Source organism: Charadrius vociferus, unplaced genomic scaffold (genome assembly GCF_000708025.1).
Source record: "Charadrius vociferus isolate BGI_N301 unplaced genomic scaffold, ASM70802v2 scaffold518, whole genome shotgun sequence".
NCBI classification, from domain to species: Eukaryota; Metazoa; Chordata; class Aves; order Charadriiformes; family Charadriidae; genus Charadrius; species Charadrius vociferus.
The window spans coordinates 19145-25054 of NW_009649442.1; positions in this window are offsets into that span (position 1 = coordinate 19145).

The following is a 5910-nucleotide window of genomic DNA, read 5'->3' on the forward strand; positions in this document are numbered from 1 at the left end:
TCCCTGTCCTCTTTCCTCAGGGGATAGTGTTTGATTCTTACTGGCTGTCGTCCTTCTTTAAATTTGACCTCAACAGGTAAAGCATTTTTTGCTCTTCCGGGTACATCAGTGGCCCATACCCCGGGATATACCTGATTTGTGATTTCTTCGCTGATTTCTCCTTGCATGGGTATACTAGCTAGAGACAGACTCATTATTTGGAGATATTGTCGGTCATTTACTTCCAGAGTAATTTCTCCCCTTTCAAATTTAATTACTGCGCCTAATTGTTCCAACAAATCTCTTCCCAAAAGTGCCTTCGGGGAGTTAGGCATATACAGGAACCCCATTGTTTTCCTAATTTATACTTCAAAGGTTCACAAAAATATACCTTTTCACTTTGGCCAGTTGCCCCTTTTACTACAATATAGTCATTTCCCAAGGGCATCAAACTTGGTTCAAAACTGAATACGTAGTTCCTGTGTCCACTAAAAATTCTACTTTCTTTTGTTCCTCCCCTAGCTTCATTGTAACCAGTGGATCTGCTAGGGTAGACTCCCCTGGTCCCCGTCAGTCTACCTTCCCGTGGGCCAACACTCTTCCTTTCTGATTCTTCCATCCCTTTTCCTTATTTCTCCGCTTTTCTGGGCAATCATCTTTCCAGTGGCCGAATCTTTTGTATAAAGCACATTGATCCCTGCCTAATCGGGGCAGTCCTCGTCTCTATTTTCTTTCCTCTTCTTCCCTGATGACCACTATCACCCTTCTTTGTCCCCATTTGTAATCCTCTTCTCTATTACTGAACACTCTCCATGCCTCATCCAGTAGCACTTCCAGATTTCTGCTCTCCGTGGGACGCAGCTTTTGGAGCTTGCGCCTAATATCTCCTGTAGACTGACCCAAAAAGAGAGAAACTAGTTGCTGTATTCCTACCTCTGACCCAGGATCCAGCGGTGTACTGCGGCGCATCACATCTCTCAGTCGGTCCAGGAACTCAGATGGTGATTCGGAAGGGCCTTGCTTGATTGCATATAATGCTGACCAGTTAATAGACTTGGGAATGGCCCTTTCCATTCCCTTTGAAATCCACCCCGATATGCTTGTAACCTTCCCATATGTGCTGACCTATTTGGATCCCACTTTGGATCCTGCAGGGGGAGGTATTCTTTCACATCCCCTCCTGTAACTTTATAATGGTCCTCAGCCAAGTCCTCGGCAACCTTTAGAATCAATTGTTTTACTGTTTCTGTCATATATTCTAATAGTAACTATATGTCATTCCAATTGGGGTTATGTTGTTTTACAATAAACTGGAAGTGTTTGGTTACACTTATCGGATCATTCCTGTAATCCTTGGCAACCCTTTTCCATGCTTCCAAATTGGTAGTGGAAAAAGGTACCTTAATTAACATCGTCCCTCCCTCAGGCCCTAGCGCCTCTCGGAGCGGTGCATGTAAAACTGCTGGGGCATGTTTTTTCCTAGTACGGGAGGATACAGGGCTGTCCGGAGGGGTGGAGGCTTTATCTGAATCCACATCCTGTGCCTGTGACCAAGGAGGAGGCTTAAGCAAATCAGTTAGATCTTGTTCTGATGCTCGGTGAGTCTTCTCTACTTTAGTATACCTCTGTCCAATACTACATGCCGAGCAGCACCGCTTCAGTTTACTCTTAAGTTCTTTGTTATTTTCTCGCTCGAGAGCGAGTACCATGGGGTCCTGTGGTGGCACCATGCCACAGTTCCTTTGCCACTCCGGGTGGTTTTGGAGGGTAAAAAACATATCTGCATATGATACTTCATCCCACTTCCCTTCTCTTCTCAAAGATAACACTAATTGTAAAAGATTATTATAGTCTAGTGATCCATTCAGCGGCCACTTAGCTCCATCTTCTAGCTTATACAGTGGCCACCACTGATTACAATATTTTATGAGAGTTTTCCTATTTTCCGGGGGCTTTTCTTAAGGATCCCTCCCTGACTGTTGCCCATTTCGTCGCTACCTTCTCAGTTTCCACGCAAACCTTTTTTTTTTTTTTTCAACCTTTTTTGTCTGTTCCCAATCCTCCTCCCACACATCCCAAATTTCCAAAACTAAACTTTTCTTTCCACAAACCAGTTTTAATATGTTGGCAGCTTGCTGACTCTGGTTTTGGCTATACAAAGGAGTGTTCGAGGATCGACACTTGAGACACTCTGGCCCCCTTCTCCTAGGCGAACAATACCACTTCCTTCCGCAACTGTCACACCAATAGTACCCAACTCTGGTGCCAGCTGCCATCTAGATTATGAAAGGAGGTTACTCCGCATTCAAGACAAGGGATCGCTCCAGAACACCCATTAATTGAGGGATTCAAATCTGTAAGGTCGGTGAGGGTATCCACAATGGCTTGTTCCCAATCAAGTCCCAATGTGACTAATAGGTGTAAGATAAACTCCTTTCATATAAACTAAGTTCTCTCCCCATCTTACCCAACCTCCTCCCTCATTCAGGTATTCCCAGGACTCAAGTCCGAACCATCTGAGGAGAGACCCCTCGTTCTCCACTTTGAATTAAATGATTCAATTGCTTCGTCTGCTTCATCCATCTCTGGCTGGTCTCCTCGCGGAGAACTCGGATCCGCGGATCAGGACTCCGCACTCACTTTGCAACTTCGTTGCGTCTCATGCACACTTCAGAAAACACACACACACAAGCACTCTTAACATAAAATACCCGGGAGTTTCATAGGTAAAGTATGCAACTCTAGTTGTTATCCCTCCAGCAGCTGCAAATTATATGAGGCTCGCTTACCCTTCTCCTGCTTCTTTTACAGTCATTAGCAGGTCCTTCCTGGCTCCCGTTATCGGGATGCAGCGATAACCTTGAGGCTCGCTTACCCTTCACCTACTTCTTATACAGTCATTAGCAGGTCCGTCCTGGCTCCCATTATCGGGATGCAGTGATAACCTCAGATTCACTCGATCTACTCCCAAGATCGCTAGCAGCCGCTCTATCGGTCAGCAAATCCTTTGGGTACCCCTCTCCCATACGGGGACTATGCTGTACACCAGACGTTTCTGCGCGATTTACCAGTGGCCCTGGCCAAGCGTGGGCGTCCCCTATGACTTACTGGCCCCCCTCTTAAACATACCGTTTGTCCGCGGCTTCAGGAGGTTGTTGTCTACTCCCGCTGGTGAGCGGCTGGGAGTGGAGGCTCCTCCGAGGAATGTGCCCAGGGTGCGCCTAGGGGCGTCCGCTCCACAGTCGATCCTGCGGCCAAGCAGAGAGCCTCCTGGCTGGCTCGCCAAAATGACATGTGGAAAATAGACTCCGCACAACTTAGAAAGTTGCAAAGTAGATATGTTTTATTCAGCGCTGGGCAGCACGGGGGGTCGCCCCACCACAATCGTGCGTGCCGGTACAAAGCGAGGGTTTACATTTATGCTACTGTTCTATACATATTCAGTATATGTTGCAAAATACTCATGCATATGCATTATCTGTTCCCGCTTCACATGTAAATTAGTTTTCCGCCTACGCGAGTCTGAGCAGTACTTTCTTATGGTGGTCGTCGAGGGTCGCAGCGATGAAGTAAGGAGGCTCCTCTTCGTCACCGCGAGTAACTTTTGCCTGTCGAGCATGCTCAGATCGTTCTTGGAGCTTAGCCACACCGCAAGTCTGGTTTTGGCCCGTCTCTGTGGCCTTGGTTCCTGTCTCTGAACCCCTTAGCGAGATAAGCAACTTAGCAACTTCCAAGATAAGCAAGCAACTTGTTACACATTCTACCAGCTACTACAAGACACACTATTATTACACAGATGCTCATTTTGAAACATTTAATTAGTTCCCCTTTATCAGCTCAGGGTTCAGCTCCAGCGGTGTCTGTCCTGGGCCCCCTCTGGGCTCCTCAGCTTATTGAGTGCCCTCCTCTACTTAGAAGCAGAAATGAATCTTCTTTTACTACGTTCTTGCTTATTTCTTATTTTAATGCTTCTGCTTATCTCACACCTGTTTGAAAGAACAATTGAATAAACAGATGGTTTTCCCATCATGTCCTTGTTTTTTGGGAGGTTTTTCTTTTGCAAAACAATTCAGGCATTAGGTGTGGCATTATATAGGAGTTTACTGCATGCTAGAATATGTTGCACTTATTAAGGAAAAAAATATTAACTCTTACAGTTTTTTCCTCAGAACAGGGCTGCTTGTTTCACCCATAGGAGGAAGCAGAATACTGTCTATACAACAGTCTTAACTACAGGCTGCTTTTTAAAAATTATCTGTGCTTTAGTTGAAGCCAACAAAGAACATCTGTTGTAGCTCCTATTTCTAAGTATATTCTGTAGCAGATGAGAAAAGTGCCTGACAGCTCATAATTCATAAAGTTACTGAGGTTTAATCTGATATAATATTATGTACATAATTCTCCCCCAGTACAGACAGTATCACTTCTCTTTCAACAGATGATAGAAATAGGGCTTTATGAAACATTAAATTAATAGGTGTGAAACATGATTAGCAGCTACTAGTAAAAGTATTAAACTATTTTAAAGGAATATAGTATTCTACACTATTGTTGCTTGGTGGTTTTATTTTTCTGCATATTTGTGAAGCTAAACTTTCCTCAAGTCAGACAGTCTTTTTTTTTTTCTTTCTCTCTGCACTTTCATTTTGTTTTGTCTTAGAGGAATTTTTTGATGATTAACACAGCAGCTCTGTGACAAGCATTCATTTTTGTCAGAGAAGAGTAAAGAGACTCCAGATTTCTTTCTGGAGAATTGGTACATTATAAAGTATGACTTTCTATATCAAATCAAAGCTTTGTTCTGTCTAGTTCTGCCATTTATTTTTTATAGATTATTTTCTTGCACTAATTTGTATTTGCCTAGGGTTGTTTCCCCTTTGTTTCAATAGTTGCCTCTTATTCTCCTTAGCCCTGAAAGTGCAGCTGGTGCAACATTATAAATGGGGATGAAGAGAGGAATTAGTTCTCCCAGGCCCCCAAACTTCCTGCATAATCACCATGCACATGATATTTTATCAGTCAGATCATTGCTTGCGTATCTGTGCTGATAACCCTGGAAAGTATTTGACTTGTCTCAGTCACAGCATTGATTTATCCAGGTGACTGTCTTTTTCCACATATTATGTGTAGCCAGGATAAAATGAAGTAACATTCAGTTTCTATTCTGACACCGGTAGATTCAGTGGGTTGGACTATAAATGGCCTAATCATAATAAACATATATTTGTCCTCCTGGAAAAATGACTGCATGGCCTTATTCTGTTATGTACCACATATATTCTAATAAATTGTGTACGTTTTTCCACAAAAATCGTTTTGAAGTGCCCTTTTTCAAGCTTATAGTCAGTGTTGTCAGTACCTACCTCGTACAGGATTCTACAGATGCTCACTTTGCATTTTGAGCAGTACATTGGGATTGACTGGAGTTCAGAAGATCACATTGGTGAAAACTCCTGCAGTCATCATCTTTTGGAGTAAGCCCCTTCACAGAATCACAGAATCACAGAATGGGTAGGGTTGGAAGGGACCTCTGGAGATCATCTAGTCCATCCCCCCTGCCAGAGCAGGGTCACCTACAGCAGGTTGCACAGGACAGCGTCCAGGCGGGTTTTGAATGTCTCCAGAGTGGGAGACTCCACCACCTCTCTGGGCAGCCTGTTCCAGTGCTCCACTACCCTCAAAGTAAAGAAGTTCCTTCTCATGTTAAGATGGAACTTCCTATGTTCAAGTTTATGCCCATTACCCCTAGTCCTATCACTGGGCGCCACTGAAAAAAGACTGTTCCCATCCCCCTGGCATCCTCCCGTTAAGTATTTGTAAGTATTAATAAGATCCCCCCTCAATCTTCTTTTCTCTAGACTAAAGAGACCCAAGTCCCTAAGCCTTTCTCCATAGGAGAGATGTTCCAATCCCCTAATCATCTTTGTTTGA